At 39.4% G+C, this 19,104-nt stretch overlaps 1 protein-coding gene across 5 annotated transcripts in view; it reads right to left on the bottom strand.

Moving 5' to 3' along the window:
* sema6cb (semaphorin 6Cb) overlaps nt 1–12,743 on the bottom strand; it is a 149,045-nt gene extending 136,302 nt beyond the window's left edge. For 3 of the 5 annotated variants that reach the window (XM_005455151.4, XM_005455148.4, XM_003450302.5), the window contains exon 1: nt 12,515–12,743. The gene's annotated coding sequence lies outside the window, so the exon portion shown is untranslated. The remainder of the gene's footprint in view (nt 1–12,514) is intronic. The other 2 variants (XM_005455153.4, XM_005455154.4) reach the window with 1 other exon arrangement.
* Nucleotides 12,744–19,104: the final 6,361 nt, after the last annotated feature.

The following is a 19,104-nucleotide window of genomic DNA, read 5'->3' as shown; positions in this document are numbered from 1 at the left end:
CTGGGTATTGGTATCAATTCTGAAATTCTACTATTGTCACAATCCCAGTAGAAAAGGTTTGTTACTTAGTAATCCAGGACAAATATTGCCAACTCAGTGCCACTTTTAAACGTATTTAAATTCCATAGACAAAAACTATCCTGTGAGATCAAACCTTATTTTTCCAGAAGGATCTGACAGCTGCTGGTGGAGAGTTGCACTGTAAAAGGTTGACCCACATCAAACCTACTTGGGTCTAAATGACTAAAATCTTAAAACCAAACAAAAGAAAACTACGAGAACTTGAACAGCCCTTCCTCTTGATCTTGTCATATTGTGGAAACTTGGTATTTGAGCACTTCATGCCCCACAAACCAGTAAGAATCCGGGGTGCCTCAGACAGAGGGGAAGCCACACTGAATTAGGCACCGATATCACACTGTGAATTAGAGTGTTTTAGCACTGCAAACATAGCGACATAATTTTTATTTTATTTTTTTAAAAGACGCCACGTATTTTATAGTTGAATGACGACAAATAGTGTTTGTTTAGTGAATGTGCAAAAAAATACAGCACAAGTGAAATACATTTAAGTGTCCATAATAAGTTAATGATTTGTAGCTCATAGAACTGTTCTCTCTTTTCCGTAAGGCTGCAAAATTGACACCTAGTAATGATAATTTTAACCAAGCTGTATAAACCTGCTTCATGGAGGCATAAACACTCGCACCATGTCTTTCTGTCCAAGTTATAAAACTGGACTTGATTCTCCCGGCACCTGTAGCTACAGGCCAACACTAATGCAGACTGTCTGTGTTTAGCTGGAGGGCTACTGTCAGCCTCAGACATGGCCCTGAGAGTGAAAGTGTAGGTGTTGCCCCCCCCTCATTCCTTTCACCCAGCTGCATGTCATTGACTTGTGACATTAAAGCAAAAGTGTGGTCTGCTGGTTTGTTTACCCTCAGCTGGCTTTCATGCCATCAGTCACTAAAAACTACCCCTCAGGGAGAGACGATGGAAGCCAGGAGGAGAGAGAGGGAGGCAATGAAGACAGCTCAAACAAGGTTTCATTCGCTGGAAATTGGAAGTTGCTCATGTGGCTGAGTGGGTGTGTTTTGTTGTGTTTGTGTGTCTTGGTGGAAATAAGTTTACAGCCTCAGAGTAAATTAATGAACATGTTTTTAAAGCCCGGCGCAGTCATCCACATCACTGCGGGGCACACACACATACACAGTTATGCCAAAATTATCATGTGCAATTACTCTAAGATTGTTTTCATGTTTGGGGAATCATAGTTTGACTAACAGAATTTTTTGACAAGCAACATGACCTTTTCCTTCACCAGTGGATATCCAAAATTCAATAACACAGCTGAAAATTGACATAATTGATGGTTATTTTATATTTTATTTATATATGCTCAAGTAACAAGATTCAACCTTTGTTTCCATTTGCTGTCTTACTTAGTCACTCACTATAACCCAATTATAAATGTGTCATGTATGTAAGATGCTTTTTTTCCCTCAGTAATGCAAAAAGAAGAAAGATGAACAGCTCACAATCTGAGATAACACATGAAGCATGATGCAAGAAATGTTAACTTGGTGCTCAAATGATTTTCTGCTTATTTGATTAGGGAATAGGCAGAAATTAAGTTGAATTTAATTTAATCTATTGCCAAATCAAAATAAAAGTAATTTCAGTGCATTTAGTAAGGTCAAGACCTTATAGAGATATAGAGCAAACTTAAATGTATTAATCCAATTATGTTATTCCTGTTTTGGGACATTTTAATTTGTTTTTCTCTGATTTGTGTCAGTAAATTCGATCTCTTGGCGTTTTTAGTCTATGCATCAATGCTTAACCATCAAGGGATTCATGGTGAATCTATGAAGAATTCTTCTTTTTTCCCCTGACCACAAGAATGCAAACTCATACTTGATCTCACAGCTGCAGTAGTGAGTCAACACATGGTTAATAAACTGGTACACACACACTCTCCAAATGGAAAGAGTTCAGGGCACTTGAGAGGGGGAGGAGGTCTGTTTTACTCACCCTGGACCCCTGCCCGGTTTGGATTCATATGACACTAACTGAAACCCCCTGATAAACCCTCCCCCTCAAACACTGATATAAAAATAGCCTCAGTTTAATGGAAACAAGCCCGGAGTTCTGAGAAATGGATGAAAATGACCAAGCTAAGTGTAGGCGAGCAGACTTATCGCACATTGTCCAAGCCAAACATTCACTGCACATATGGTGACCACTAAAATATACACAAATAATAGCATGAGAGCGTCAGAGCAGATTAAAACAGCCAACATCCGGCCCCAAATGCTCACACAGGTAAAACATTTCATACTCACCCAGGAATTCACAGTTAAATCTTAAAAGAAAAAGCACTATAGATTCTAATTTTAACACATTACAGATTTAAGCACAAGGGTATGCACAGTGTTGTTTGCACCAAATCAGCCACAATTCCTATCTGCAAAGCGCAGGGTGCATGCATAAGAAATCGGATAAAGACCCCGAGGGAGGCCGAGAGTTGGGTAGCCAATCTCAGTTCCGGAAAATATCAATCTACCTTCCACCTAAATTTAGGGTTTGCAGAGTTTAACTTCTACTATCCATTTAAAGTAAGACCAGTACAGTAAGTGCATGTAGACTTGCCCAACCTTTCAAGGCATGGGGTCAAATGGTTTGGGCTATTTTTGGAAAGTTTGGAAATTAGATGCATTTATGATCCTCTTTCAAAGTATGACTGTCATATTACCATCCAGCTGTGAGAAGAGCCCATTTCATTTTCAAAAGATGTGAGATAACGCCCTGCAGAAAAAAATCAATTCTGTGACCACTTAAATGAATTAAATATGTGAATACCTGTCACCTGAGTGTGTGGAGAATAGAAACGAGAAACTACTACTGTTTGAAGGCATCAGCTGTGGATGAATAGGACAGGAGGGAAGGGGGGAAAAAAACGTAGGTTTTTAATTTCCTGCTTCATTTCACGTTTCAGGGCCATAAAAATTCTCATTTCAAAAAAACTGCAATAAGCAACAATGAGGCATGATCATAACTCAAAGTTACTTCAATAGCACCAACACACCAGACCCCTCCTCCCTCATGCAGTCAACCTAATTGCTTTAGTCGAGATCTGACAAGCCAGACAATTTCTGTGATACAGATTATCAAAAGAGAAACCTGAGAAAAATCAGATATTCAATCTCTCAGTCTCACTCTGCCAGAAACTCTTAACCCACATTGCTTTGCATCACCCAATTCGTTCCGCATATCTGCTCTACAGCCTTAGCGATGGCCATTTCAACATCAACACTTTGCACACTTCCTTCCAAGTCTTTCAGTGCAGCCCACTTCTGGTGGATTTCAATTATGTTTGGCAAACCTCTCAAATGTGAGAATTTGGTGGGGTTTTCTCCTTTTTCCCACTCTACACTTGATACATTTATGTGCATGCACAGTTGGAAGTACCAACTCATTTTATTATTATTTCCAAAAACTAATCAGTTGATTTATAGTATGAGAAATAAAATAAATACAGTGGCTTAAAGTGCAATATGACACTTACAGTTGCTTGTTTTATATGACCAGCTATTTTGCATTTGTGTTTGAAAAAACAAAAAAGAAGTAATAATGCCAGCAGCTCCAATATTGCTCTAAAACATTAGCAGACTGGTTTACTGACACAACATAAATTCCTTACACACGGTACTCACAATCTTTACAAAAATAAAGTCTCTCATCTTTGAAATGCACAAAGCAGGCATGCATCTGACTAAAACGTAACACTCTGTTTAAACAGCAGACTAATGAAGAGTCTAAAAACAACTGTATCAAAACAGACACGGGTGACAGCTGATTCTCAGGCATTGTTAGCCAGCTTAAATGAGGCCAGTCTTTTTTTCTCCCACCCTATCTGGATCAGCCTTGTTTTCTCTGTTTCACCATTTCAGGAGTTGTGAGATTTTAATCTGTGCCACCAAAAGCTCTGTGTGTAATGATATCCAGCCAAACATGTAGGGACAAACTAGCCCTTTTTTATTAATAACATTTTTTATAATTTTTTTTTTTTTTTTTTTTTAAAGACCCAAATGTTCGTCTTGGATAGAGACATGCTCCAATTCAAAGCAATACATGTCTGTAACAATGTAACAACTTATTCTGCGGAAAATAAGCTGTGCCTAACAAAACAAAAAGCGCTCTGGTTATCTTGTAGGTCTTTGCCAGGGACAAAGATGGATGGTTACATTTCCTCCAGAAACAACAGCTGTTTGTTTGCAGGAAATAGGAGAGTAACTTGGCTGTTAGTAGAAGCTGTGATAGCCACTGTGGCTGAACAGGCAAAGAAAAAAAGCTCCACTAAAAGAAGCAAAAACTTCACAAATTGAAAACAGCATTACAGTCTTGCCCATACCACTTGATTGAGAGCCAATCTCTGAAAAGTGAGGCACACACAGAAAAAAAAAAAAAAAAGAGAAAGAAACAACAACCAGCAATGAAGATGAAAATGCTGAAGAAAACATGATACTGCACAACGGAGAAAATAGATCAACATTGTTGAGGACATGCACTATAAAAAGGTTCCAGGTTTAGTGGAAAGGAAATCAAAAATGATCAGAAATAAAAGAGAAAAATGCAAAGGAAAAAAATAAAGAACTTCATCATACTTAAACGCTGCCAACTAAAGGACTGATATAATCTTTTGTGCTTAATTGTCAAAACACAAGAACTCCAAACTGCACTGATGCAGTGCAGAACTGAAATAGATTAATTTTGCCTTAATTATTAACTTATCTCTTATCTTTTGCTTTACAAGCGAATAAAAAACAAAACTCAAAACAAAACCCAAATCAAGGATCTACCAGCCACTCCTGCTCTAGAAAAACAAAAATCCAACACGAGGAAATGTTGCTGGGCTGCACACCAAACTAGCCAAACCACATTACTACAACTTCCACATTTATCTTGTGATGAACACAGCAATAAACCAAATTGCTGGAAAAGGAGCTGCTAAAACACATTTTTTACGAGTATTAAGAAACCCAAAACTCCTTTGCTTTATTCCATATCAAATCATTGCATTTTTAGAACAATTTCTGCTCAAAATTTCTGCCTGTAAAAAGTATGGTTTAAAATTTAGATATATATAATTATAGTTTTACATAGCAAATACTACCCATATATAGCAAATACGTTTGTGTCTACCCATAACATGTTTCTTGACTAGCCACTATTCAAGTGTTTTGTTTTTTAATGCATCTGTCCTGAATTATAGATCCTGCTTCAATGTTATGGCCAGAAAGGTCACTGAAAATTTCAGGTTTTTATCTTTAACAGTTTTGAAGATATTCCTGTTCAAACATTGATTCAGATTTCAAAGTGTGAAAAACATGCTGGAAGTGGGCTGACTTTCCCATTTCAGTGAATGTATATGGAGATGGTCGAGCTGACAATGATTAGAGAATGACCCCAGAATTTGATCCACCCGATACAACATCATTTGGAAAGTGTGGAGGAGTCATATCAATGTGATTATTTTCATGTGTGTGGGGAGCCAACAGGAAGTCAGCTGGCTGGTTTGGCCAGAGGCAGCCTCACTTACACACGCTCCCTGCAAGCTCAGCTCAGAAGGATGGCAATGTGCATTAGGGCTGCCACAAACGATTATTTTGATAGTCGACTAGTCACCGATTATTTTTGCGATTAGTCGACTAATCAGATCATGCATCCATTGGACGTAAAATGTACACCTGAAAATATGTTAAACGTTTATTTTGTGACCCAGAAAGAATAATAATTGTAATATTAAAACTAACTAGCTGCCGCCATTGTTGACAACTGCGCTGGGCCGCGCTATGAATTCTGGAACACAGTTTCTTCTTCTTCGGGGTTTAACGGCAGCTGGCATCCTTGTACATGCAGTGCTGCCATCTTCTGTTTCAGTCCGTTATTACACTCTTAAATACTACTACTTATTCCTGAGTCTTTTGGGATCTTACAAAGCTTCAAACGACGCGTCGACTATTAAATTAGTCGTCGACGATTTTAATAGTCGACGTAATCGTGACTAGTCGACTAATCGTGGCAGCCCTAATGTGCATGCTCTGTGAGCCCAGGTCTGCAGAAACACACAACTGGCTAATTCACAGAGGACACTTTGCACATGTGCCACTTTTATTGGAATAATAGAAAAGGCAGATGCTGCTGTTATACTTGTCTATTTTGAGATCCGTGTTTTCTAGTTCTTTGGTTATGGCCAAATTAAAGTTACACAAAGTTTATCTCCAAGAATTGCATATCATCCTCCAACTGTGCCACCAAAATATTAAGAATATATGCAGAGCAGCTATCTAGAATTATTCAAACACTTAAAAAAAATGTCATACACAACCAAATATGGCTTAATTAATTCACATTAGCAAAGCTTTTGTAACTGAATGCAGCAAGTGTGCAATATTTCTCTTTGCTACACAGTATTTGTAACATATCATGGCTGCGTTTCAGGTGATAAAATACATAGTTTGTTCCCTCCTTCAACACACTAATTTTAAAGTGTAGTTTTGTGTTGTTCTGTATTCTCTTTATTGAAGCCAGTTGTTTCTGCATAACTAATACAGGTTTTTGTTCTTTATTCGATCTTCTCCATATGCTACACCAGCTGCAATTTTTCCAGTGTTTCGGCCATTATGTGTGTGACATAGACTGGGCAGGCTCAATAAATTGCACTGCTAAAAACAGTTAGATGGGACAAAGGATCGGAATCGAGAAACAGTTCTCCACATTTTTCAATCCATTGGAATTGTATGCCTTTAAGCCTCTAAGCCTCTAAGCTCATCAATTCCTTTTATCAGAGCTGGCATGTTTTTTCTGAGAGTCACACATCGCAAAACAGCAACATTACAGTCACAGCGCAGAGTTTTTTGTACACTTGGGCCTTTTTATAGGTTTCTCCAATGTTTTTGTGCGGAGACAAAGATAAAAACAGAAAATGAAATGCTGAAAGACAAGCTCAATAACAATACTGATATTAATAATCAGATATCCATCTGTCTACTTCAGTACTTTCAAATGCACTGAAGGACTAGGCAAGTAAAAGCCAACTGTAGTGCCTAATGTCTGATCATTTTTATTAACATACCAGCATGTTTAAGTACAGCACTGTGAAAAAAGTCTTGACCTGCCCCCTTTTTTACATTATATTTTGCTTAAAAATTAGAAATAGGTGTTGTGCACTGAATAATATGCACACATAGGTGTATGACCATTTATTCTTCAACACACCCTGAACTCTCTTAAAGAAAGCTTGAGATGACTGTTGTTGTGATTTGGTGTTATATAAATAAAATTGAGTTGAATTAATTTGATTTGAATTTAATTGAATTAAAGGTTTCTTGTAATTTCTTTAAGTAGTCTTTAGGAAATTCGGATGCTTGCCGTCTTTAGCTACGTTCTCTGTCAAGATGATCCCATACTGCCTTAATGTTCTGCATTTATGATGTTACTCTTGGTAACTATTGGTAAATAGCTAAACAACTAATAAGGTCTCTGGTGTACAGTATATACCACTGAATGAAATTAATATTTAGTTTATAAAAACATAAAACATTCACTGTAGTTTCCAGTTTTACCAATACAAGCAATAAGGGCGCGAGACTGGGAAGTCATGGGGCAATTTGTTAAGCCTGACTGGCTAATCAATGATGCAGGAGGACTGCCCACATTATTAAGTAATTAAGAGATCATTTTGAGCAACAAACTGGGCCCTTCTGCCATTCCCCATCTGACCCAACTAAGAGTTCAAGAATCAATAGCTAGTATGTATGACCAGAGGCTACTTAAAGAGACACGTGTTTCCTCATATCAGTTGCTTCCTACAATTAAACACAGAGGCAAGAAATGGAATCAGAAACGTGGGGATTTTTGCTCTCTGTGGTGGTAAGAGAGCCTGTTGTGATGTCTGCATTATCTTAATCTTTGGGGAGCTCTGCTACTGACTGTTGTGGTTTTCAAAATAAACTGGATTCTGTGGATTGTGGGTCACACAGCTGAATGGGCGTTTTGGAGGATCTTTGTGCTTATTCATCAGCTAATAATTCTATATATATGTGTACAAAAAAAAAAAAAAAAAAAAACTTCAAGCGCACACAGTGCACCGCGTTAGCTACTTCTTCACATAGAATATGCATGAAAAATGACAAGAATTCATTTTTGGATGATTCATTTTCTTTCCATTCAGGAGAAATCCTTTTCGTGGTGCATGCTGCTTCCAAGCTTCCCCGTAGGTAGCATGCACAGCCTCCTTGTTACACAAATCAAAGAGTGAGTGTGTCTGATATCTGAAGATAGGTATTCTGTCCTTCATCTAAAGGGCAACTGATATGGAGTGAGAGAGACAAAAAGCATGAAACTACAAGTATCATTACTCGACTTCAGCGTTTTTAAAAAGACAAACCACACTGAAAACAGTGAAACCTCAGTGCATGACTTAATACAGAAAAGAAACAAAGGAGAATAAAGCTGAGGTCTGATTTTTGACAAAGACTCCTTTGTGATACACGAGACCCCCATTTACACTAAAAATATGAATTTGAGCTAATTTGCTGACATTGAGAGCCACAGGTTATATTTTCCACTCCAATTGCTGGACTGCATCCACCACGCTTCATGAAGTGTTACCAGACAGTCATCCTGTGTTCCTGCCGCACTGCATGTGGCTGTGGCGGGTTAGAAAACGGAGACCCAGTCCATGTTTGACAAGGGGTTAATGTTTCTGAGGAACAGCTTGACAAAACCTCAGGAAGACAGCCAGTCTGGATAGAAGCACCAAGGCCTGTCTCTTGTCCAGTTTGTGGTTTGCCGCCTCCCGCCATCTTTTTCTTCTTCCTTCACTTCTTCCCTCTAGCCTTTCACTGAACTCAAAGGTTTTCCTCCCAAAACTTACACACTCATCAGCTTAGCTATAATTTTCAGTTCTGCACTAACCACAGGACCACTTGCGGGATGAAGCTGCACGCCTGTTTTTGAAATCAAAAGTAATAATAAGCTGCTAAGGATTCACATCTAACAGTTAATGATTGGACCTGTCAGAGAAAAATTGTCAGTGCCGTATTCACCTTTACTTTCAACAAGCTGCGACAATCACAGGAAAACAGATGCAGCTGGCAGTATATATTATGTCTGTGCCACTGGCAATCTGTAAATGAACTTTAAAAACCACGCAGGCTGATAAACCTGGGAGATACAGTACACTGAATCAGCAAAATGATGAGCAACAACTTTACTTCAAGGCACAGTAAAGAAGCTCCTTCTGCTCAGTAAGAAAAGCAGCTAAAAACAACTTTAAAAAAAAAAAACCAAAAACCAAAAGCTACACTAGTCAGAATAATAACAAAGACCCACTGGCTATAATGCAAAAGGCACAAGGTAGGTTTGTATGATAGTCTTAAACTGTGCATTTGTAACGCTTGATTCAACATGTTAATGCGATTTCTTACCAGCTATGGCCAAACCAGGCCAGACCTGGAGGCCAAGGCCTGGTGGTCCCAGCAGATAGCCTGGGCCAGCATGTGCTGTGTCAGCCCTGGATTATGGATGACAGGGAGCCTGTGGGGCTGACAGGTAATAATTCACTCCCCAGGGGTCCCACATCCTTCGCTGGACACAACGCAACCAAGCAGGAAAGAGCGGGGGGGAAGCAGCCTTGGACTTCACATCCTCATAACCCACCCTCTTCCCTTTTTCAACCATGCCCTTCAAGAAGCCAAGTTCTCATTGCCTCCACAGTTGCCACGGGTTACCAGCCATTATCAAAATGAAATATGAGGTGCCACAGACCGGTGACTCTCTCAGGTACAGGGCCAAACAAAGTCCCATATGTTGCGGATGAGAAGTGGCGATTAACTGTTGCTTCCTGAAGCACGGCACTGCACCCACCCTTCTTTAGACGTCAGCAGTTGCACAAGTGCTTAAAGTCTAAAGCACTTCAGACAATTTTGAACATGACGTCAAACAAAAATTATCCCAAAATATATTATCTATGCCCTCAAGTTCCACTGAGCTCGAAATAGGGCACAGCAATTTACCAACTTCAAACTTGCCTGAGGGTTTAATGTAAAGTGTCTTCATCAGTCCTGCTGAAGTTCATCTTTTTTTTTTTTTTTTCTTCTGACCAATCCAAAGTGCAGACTAACAGTGTGTGTGTGTGTACACATACGCCTATGTTCTGAGTACTTTATCTTGATGATGAAAATGGAAATAGGCTTGCTGAATGTCCCCCAAGGGCCACAGTCCTCAGCCCCTGGTTAGGAGCCTATTTCAACCATCATTACCCTGAGGACCATTAGGAAGATGCCATCTGCACACACAGGGCCCCTCCATCGGGGCTTCTTGTCACTTCAAACTAAAAGCAAGCAGCGGAATGGAAATTGGAAATAAAATTACACACTGCGCTAAATGCACCATTAACCATGCTAACTGAGCGACCGACCTATCGGGGCCTGAAAATGAGAGCTGGACGAAGAGCAAGCAATTTTCAGCAGTGACAGGGAAATGAACGCACTGCTGGTACTTTGCTCTCGCTCACATTCACAACTATAACTCACCCATCAGCAGAATGTGACTTTCCTAATGGTAAGAGAATGAAAAAAATAAAAAACAAAGAGTTGCTTCATTGCGACTGTGGGCGACAACCACAAATGAGGACTGAATGTAGATTTGTATGAACTGTGCACAGTACAGATGGGACCACAGACCACCACTGCTGCTGCTTAAGCATTGGATACGTTGCACAGAAGCATCCCACTAGTCCTGCACACCAGTAGCGGCACCTTTCCCCTGGTTAGCGCACCAGTTACATGTCAAATAAAATAACCTGAAACCACACTGCAATGTCCTCGCAGGAGCAAAGAGTGCCAAGTCATTGTACAACTAGGGTAGGAAACCGCAAGCCATTAGTGGCTTCATCATCCTATGATATCACTGCAGCAGCTGTGAGGAGTGGGGACAAGGCAAAAAAAAAAAAAAACAACCCAAAGAAGATCACAAGATCTAATCACACTTTCTGCTTAAACATCTGACTGCTCGAGGAAAACATCATGCAACAGCCAGAACAAAAAGGCACATGCTAGATGAGTAAGTACTGGCTCTGCTGTTCAATCCAGGCAATGCAAGCCTTAAGCTGAACATGAATTTTTAAAATGCCTGGGAAACTTTTGCAAGGCTACAGATACAGCAAAGAGAAACGGCAGAAGCGGGCAGCCTTTGAGTTAAGCAAGAAGGCATGCAGTCTACAATATCACCTTGCAAGAGTCCAGGATCGAAAAGGCAGTGGTGTAGTCTATCAGTGTTTATGCACAATAGAGATTTATTTATTGTTGAAATGTTCTTAGCCTCAACTGAAACTGAACACCCACTTAGGGAAATTAGAGGACTAATGCACAACAGGCTGAGACAAATCGTGGTCTCCCTTTGTGCAGAGGACGGTTTAAAAGCAGCCACGAGCATCTATTTCAACATAAACATTCACCAGCGACTACTAGGAAAGCAGGAGAAGAGAAGAAAAACACAGGTTTCTAATTTCTTTCTGCATCGTAGGCAACACTGAGGTCTAATACAGGCTCTCCCGTTGAAACCTGTTAGAACAATGAGCTCATCGTTTTCCCTCCGAGTTTGGCATTAAGACAAGCGTGATTTAAGAGGTAAAATCTGTGCAAAGTGAGAGGGAGATGTGCCGTTTCATAATAATCCAACTGCCACGTAATTGCTGCTTTTCTTTTCCAGAAACTCACACTGATTTTCCCCCCTCTATCTGATGGTGAAAAGGAAGCAAATTCTCCATTACGCACTAATCCCCCGCTTTTTTTCCTTTTCCTTTTTCTTTTTTTTTTTTCCCACAATCAGGTCCTTGATAAACAAGTTTGGGCTGCTTCCGCCAGAAAATAAATCAAAAATTCAATTAGTGTCTCAGGCGAGATGCCAGTCAGAGCTACGTGTTATCGGTTGCTTATTTGTGATAAGTTGCTGGGGACTCTTGCAGCAACAAGAGAGAAAACGTGTGTGTCAGGGTTTCATATGACCATGCATATAGTTTTCGCTGCCGACACAAACACATCTTCCAAACCCGTCCGTGATACACACATGAAAATAATGAAAAGAAAAAGAAAGAGAGCTACTGCAAAAAAAATAAAATAAAACTGGTGTAATGGTTGATGCCAGATTGTAATTTCTGTTATTCAGTTACCAGTGCAGAAAAAAGGGTGACTTCGAAACACAGCCGAGAAAAACAGAAAAGCAGCGGCTTCTCCGGACCATAAATGAAACTCCGAGAGAGTACAGGGACAGTTCAGGCTTATTAAAAGCGTCTGATATGTTGTTTTCAAGTGATTATCGTCGCTCTTCACATGCCTAAATAAGCTCTCTTCTGTGGCAAACTTAAAGCATCTGTCTCGTAATGAGCAAAGTAAACACAGCTGCAACAGCATCGCCAAAGTCCTCAACTAGTAAACGAACCACTTACCTTCGTGCTTCCACCTTGAAAATACACACGTCGCAGTGTTTCTGAGATACTGTCGCAGAGAACAAGCTGTAAAGTCTCGTGGATAACGAAGGAAAAAATGCGGGGTTGTTAGTTTTAGCTAGTAGTTTTTGAAATGGTTAGTATTCCCAGAGCGCCAGCGTAGCGAAAAGACGCCCCTCACTGTTGTGACAGGACTGAAGCTGGTTAGACTGAAATCACAACACCTCGGCTGCAGCTCAGGCCACGCCCCCCGTATTGCTGTTTGACAGGGGTTCAAACCAATCAACGAGTGAAGTTAGGATGAGGTTGCCTTCGATTGGCCAATGGAGCAGTTTTTTGTGCTACGCCCCGTCCCTGTAATGCTCACTTTTCTCCCAGATGTTGAATGCCTCAGCAGCAGGGTCCCCATACAGCTTAGCCAGCCAATCAGAGCGCGGGACACGGGGTTTAAACACAGATAATTTAACTTTATGGGAGGAGTTGAATCCATTTAAACCAATGTGAAAGTACTTTAGCCGCACTATTATCTTGCACATTAGCATGCACTACAGGGTATTATAAAATGTTTATTAGAGAGTTATTTTTCTTAATTCAGGTGTTATTATTTTACAGTTTATAATAAAGCATCTTATAACAGAAACAAAATTTAGTATAGTCATGCTATCGGATTCGACTAATCTCTGCTGTTTGTACAGAATATACATGTATGAGTGAATATTGTTAGTGTAAGAGCCGTTCATTACAGTAATTATCAGTAATGGATATTATACATGAAATGTTAGAAATATTAAATGTTAGAAAACAATGAAAATACTCTTCTGAGTGCCTTATAGAAGCTCTTTATAATGTTTCTTATTTTGCCCTGCTAACACTCTTAAACCTTAAGATATTCAGCTTAAATGGCTATAAAGTAGAGGATAAAGTCAATTGTAGATGCTGAAACTAACTAAAGGCTTTCAGATCATTTTGGTTTGTGTTCCACTATGTAGTATTTAGTTTACTGCAAATACTATAATTTCATACATAACACATTCATATTTCCATAGGTGATGCTACGCTATGAAACTTGTGCATGTACTGTCAGTGTCCTACTGAGAAAATAGCTGAGTATAATCTGAAGAAGGGAACAAAATGTATCCACAAAAGTTAATCAGCTGTGATGCTGATGTGCCATGCATTGCCAGAAACACTAATAAGACACCTGTGTAGAGACGGCAGCGCTGAGGAATTTGGTTTGACTGCGTGTTTGTTTGATGATAATCTAATAGATGGCCATGGACTCTGTGTCTCATTCATCTCTAGCCTTCATCTACTGCATTACCATTTCAGTCAGTCTTTCTTGTCAAAATGCTCATGAGTTATACACAGGACAATAGTTCAAGTGGCTTCTGTGCTATGATACTAACTGCTCTGGTAGTCAGATAAATGAGGGGCCCTTCTCTCAGGTCCTACTTGTTTATTAGATCTCTCTTTGGCCTCGAGCCGCAGAAAAAAAAATGGATGTACCTTGGGTTAGCTGTGACTCAACACCAGTAGATTTACTCCAGACATTTCTTTTGGCAGTGCGATGCTGCCTGTTGTGTTGAAGGGCTTTTGAGGAGAGGGAGAGGACACAAGCTCAGAGGGCCATGATTTACATGGATTTGGTAAATCTTTGGCAACTTTCACTTCACCACAACATTTGCAGTGGTTTTGGCAGTAGAGAGGCTTGACAGATTGGCAAACTGTTTTTCTTATTTTATTGTTTTCCTTAAATAAGCAGGTCAGTGGTTAGAGCCTTAATGTAAATAACTTTGTAGCCTAGGGATGTGGCGGTTTCTCAATAAAGACCATTTCATGTGTAGAGGACATGCAAGGCCACTCTGACAAAATAATTGCTGGGCTGACAATAACCATAGTTCAGCATTTCAGGGTACGCATCTGTTTAATTTGATAATAATTATTTGATAATAATACATCTCTCACTCTGTCAATCCAACCGTTATTTTGCAATGACATTTTAAAATACGGGGCAGATCACTTTCTTTCTGTGACTCTCTGCATACAATGAGGATTGAACTCCTTGACTTTTTGCCTTCTTATCTCACGAAAACACACAGCAAATACAACAAAGGTGTTGAGAGATGTAAACACAGTAACTGGTAGGAAAAGGGGAGCAGTGGTGTCAGTTGTCATCATCGTCATCATTCAAACTGATGCTCATTTGTTTACATAGAAACAAGGATGTTGATAGACTAAACCGACACGTATGGCACAGCAGGCCTATGTCTTAATTATTTTTCTTGCTAAAATTTGTTCAATCCTACTCAAACAAATTTGGAAATGTGTTTGCGTGTTTACATCAGACAAGTGGAATATATACAGTAATATACAACTGTTTTAGCTATTTAAAATGTTCAAAGTTAAATCTCACTATTTGGTTAGTTTTTAAGTTCATTCTGCACCATTTAGTGAGAATCATGAAGAATTATTTGTAAGAAGCACTGCAACAGATTGCATGGAGCCCCCACAGCCCCTATCACGGCCTCATCAAGTGATTTTGGGATTACAAAAAAAAAGACAGATGCGACTCAGAATAGATACCCAGATCAACTGAGGAAGGATCGCCAAGATTTTTGTAACAACCAACTTGAAAACTGTGCACAAGAATACCAACAAATTCATTCAGGAATTTTCTCCTTTTTGCGGGAGCTTTAGCCCTTTGTCCATCCTTGGTTTTCTAACATACAACAATAAGACACCTCAGTCGTTCTCATGACATGATGGTACCATCACACCATGATATGATCCTGTGATATTTGATATATCACAAGACAAAAAAATCTAGAACACATTGCAACAACTGTAAATGAAGAAGAAAAATAACAGAACAAAGACAGACATAATGAACTGTGTATAAATTTACTGCTTTTGTCAGCGTATACCGATCAGCCAAACATTATGGCTCCCTGCCTACTATTGTGTTAGTGCCTTTTATTGCCAAAACAGCCCTGACCTGTCGAGGCATGAACTCAAAGTTGCGAGGTGGAGCCTCTATGGATCAGAGTTGTTTGTCCAGTGTATCCCGCAGATGCTTGATTGGACTGAGAAATTGGAGAATTCTGAGGACAAAGTCATTGTTGTGATCCTCAAACCATTCCCGAACCACTTTTGTTTTGTGGCGGGGCACATTATCCTGCTGAAAGAGGCCACAGCCAGGGAATACTGTTTCCATGAAAGGGCGTACATGGTCTGCAACAATGCTTATGTAGGTGGTGCATGTCAAAGTACAATCTACATGGATGCCAGGATCCAAGGTTTTTCAGCAGATTGTGGGTCACAGCATCGCGCAGCCTCTGCTGGTTTGCCTTCTTCCAATAGTGTATCCTGGTGCTTAATGTTCCCAAGGTAAGCAACGCACACGAACATCCATGTGATGCAAAAGGAAACATGAATCATCAGATCTAGCTATGCAGCACCATATGCAATAAACTGTGATGCTTTGTGTATTCTGACACTTTTCTAACACAACCAGCATGAACTTTTTTGCACCTTTTGGATCAGATCACACGGGCCAGCCTTCGTTCCTCATGTGCATCATTGAGCCTTGGCTGTCAGCGATCCTGTGGTTGATAGATACTTTTGATAGATATTGACCACTGGAAAAACCCCACTAGAGCTGCAGTTTTGGAGATGCTCTGACCCAGAAATCTAGCCATCACAATTTGACCCCTGTCAAACTCACTCAGATCCATATGCTTGCCATTTTTTTCTGCTTCTAACACATCAACTTTGAGCACAAATGTTCTCTTTTCTCTCTCATGTATCCAACCCACTAACAGGTGCCATGATGAAAAGATAAACAGTGTATTTTACTTTACTTGTCACTGGTCATAGTGCTATGCCCGATCAATATAATGTCAGTACTGTCTCGATTCATTTATTTTACACCACTGTCCACTAATGCACACCTGTCAGTGTCTTCTTTTTACTTGAAGTTAGTTAACTTCTGTTTACTATACTGTCTGCATTTTCCTTGCCAACATTAGGAATCATGAAGAGGTGATTCTGGTGAGTTAGACTAAGACAGGAATCCAACATTTAATAAATATGTTTTTATTTGCCACTAATATATCCACTGCATATTACAAGAAAGCAATCCTGCATGCTGCGTTAAACATTTTGGCCTGTTGCAGTATATTACAGCGCTGTATAACATTTGTTTAACTAAATGCTTCTCTTTTATATTAAAATGGTAAAGATTTTGAGGTGATCAGAATTTCTAAATGAGAAATACAATTTGTAGTTGTTTTTTTTATAAGTAAAATGTATATTTATTGATATAAAGTGGTAATATGTTGTTGATGAAATCACAGGATTAATCACTTGGTCCATTTCAGTGAAAGGCTTGCATCAATACTGCAATAACCCAACTCACAGAGCCAGCAATCTAAATACCAAACAAGTTAATGCATACAAAATACTCTTGTGACCACAAAACTGTCTCCAAAATTGCCCCTGCAACTTATACTGGCAATCATGCAGTATATCAACAAATGCCTGCATTGAAAAAGAATCATGTAAACACAATGGGCAAATTCAAACAACCTGTTTCGGTGTCTGCTGGAACAACTCGAGGACTCGTGTCACCTTAGAGCCAATTATAAAAAACACACACAAGCAATATATTCCATGTTTGGTCCCATGGGTCTCTTTGAGCAAGCTAAAGCAATGAAAGTGGAAGAACAGAAGAGAAGAAGTGTGGGCTATGAATCCAGCATAATGATGACAGTGCTCCACAAGGCTTTAGTGTCTCGTCCTCTCACAGGACTGCAAAGACTGCCTGTACACCACAGATCCCCTGTGTTTACGCAGAAGCTGGACCTGTCCCTGCCTGTCAATAATCATTAATGTAATGTAAATATATTCATACTATACTGCTGCTATAAACTTGGATTGATAGTATGTGGCAAAGGACTAATGTAATGCACAATTTATCTTTTTAAGCTCTAGGGGAATATGAGTGGAATTTGTTCATGTATTCTATGGTAATGCTACTGTCTGACTTTAAACTGCCAAGAAAATAATACCATAAAATTTTATGTGGCAACTTTAGAAGGTGGTGTTGAGATTATTGTCTAAGATAATGTTAATGTTTGAAAAATTATGCATTGCATACTACAAGTAGTTTGTTTTTTTTGGCTCACTCTTCTTTACAATGTTATTTAAGCTCATTGAGATTTGTGGCTATTTGATTATGCCCAGCTATTTTAAGGTTATTTCAGGAGAGTTGAGGTTTGAGCTTTAACTGCAGCATTGCTACACCTTCTTTTCTTTTTTAACTATTCTGGTGTAAATTTGCTTGTGTGGGATCATTTTGGGATAATTATCCTGTAGCATGACACAATTATGACCAAGATTAGCTGTCAGATGGATGACCTCACATTTAACTCTAGAATTCTTTGACATAGTGAGGAGTTGAATGTTTGCAAGGCACCCTGTGGCAGCAAAACCAGCCTAAATCATGACCCCTCCACCAACATGCTTGATACTTGTTATGCTCGACATATGCTATGCTTGGATTTCAACAAACATGGTATTGTGCATCCTGGCCAGACATCTCCACTTTGGTCTTGTCTGTCCAAATGACATTTTTCCAGAAGTCTGTATTTTGTTCAGACTCAGCTTTGCAAACAGAAGCAGTCCTGCTATGGTCTTTTTAGAGAGATGAGCCTTTCTCCTGGCAATTGTTTGAAACAAGTCTTCTATTTCTTCTTGGAGTCTGTTCTTCTAGTACTATGCACTTTAACAGTTAACAGCCTACCTGAGGCTGAGATGTAGACTTTTAGACTGCCTTGGTTTCACTCCTGCAAAGACTGTCAACTGTGCTGAATGTTTTCCACTTGGGAATAATCTTTTCTCACTGTAGAATAATGTGTTTCAAATTGTTTGGAAATGACCTTATAACCCATCCCACTGAAGAGCAGCAAAAATTGCTTCCCTAAGATCATTGCTGAGGGCTTTCCTCCTTAGCATTGTGTTATCACAAACCTGGATTCTCAATACAAACTAAAACTTCATAGATGTAGTGGCACTTGCTGATGGTCAGTTAATCAAGTATTTAGTTTTTCACAAACTGCTCCTGCATATTGGCTTAGATTTGATAAATAAATAATGACACAGTATAATAAGTCATGTGTAGTTCATCTGTTGTATTTACCTTATTTTAAGACGTGGTATAGACCAGATTATGAATTATTATGTTTCAATATGTAACCCTTAGAGACTATATGTGGGTCAGTGATTATCAACTCACAGTGTGAAAATAAACATTTTTCAAACTCACAAAACTTGGGCACAGCACAGATTCTAAATGTGGAAACTAGATAGTGGAACACAGGGCTGGACTGGGACAAAAAATCAGCCCGGGCATTTTGACTAGAGACTGGCCCACCAGGTATTATGGGAAAAACCATAAAGCCTTTGAATGAAAACAAACGTCGTTGTGACAGTGATGTACACTGCCTTGTTGGTATATATGTATCAATCTAGAACTTAACTTAAACCTACACCATCCTCCCTATTCTGGTATTCTAAACAGTACTTAGCCG

Source organism: Oreochromis niloticus, linkage group LG11, assembly GCF_001858045.2.
Source record: "Oreochromis niloticus isolate F11D_XX linkage group LG11, O_niloticus_UMD_NMBU, whole genome shotgun sequence".
Lineage (NCBI taxonomy): Eukaryota > Metazoa > Chordata > Actinopteri > Cichliformes > Cichlidae > Oreochromis > Oreochromis niloticus.
The sequence above is the reverse complement of the archived record's forward strand: the minus strand, read 5'-3'. Positions and strand labels throughout refer to the sequence as shown.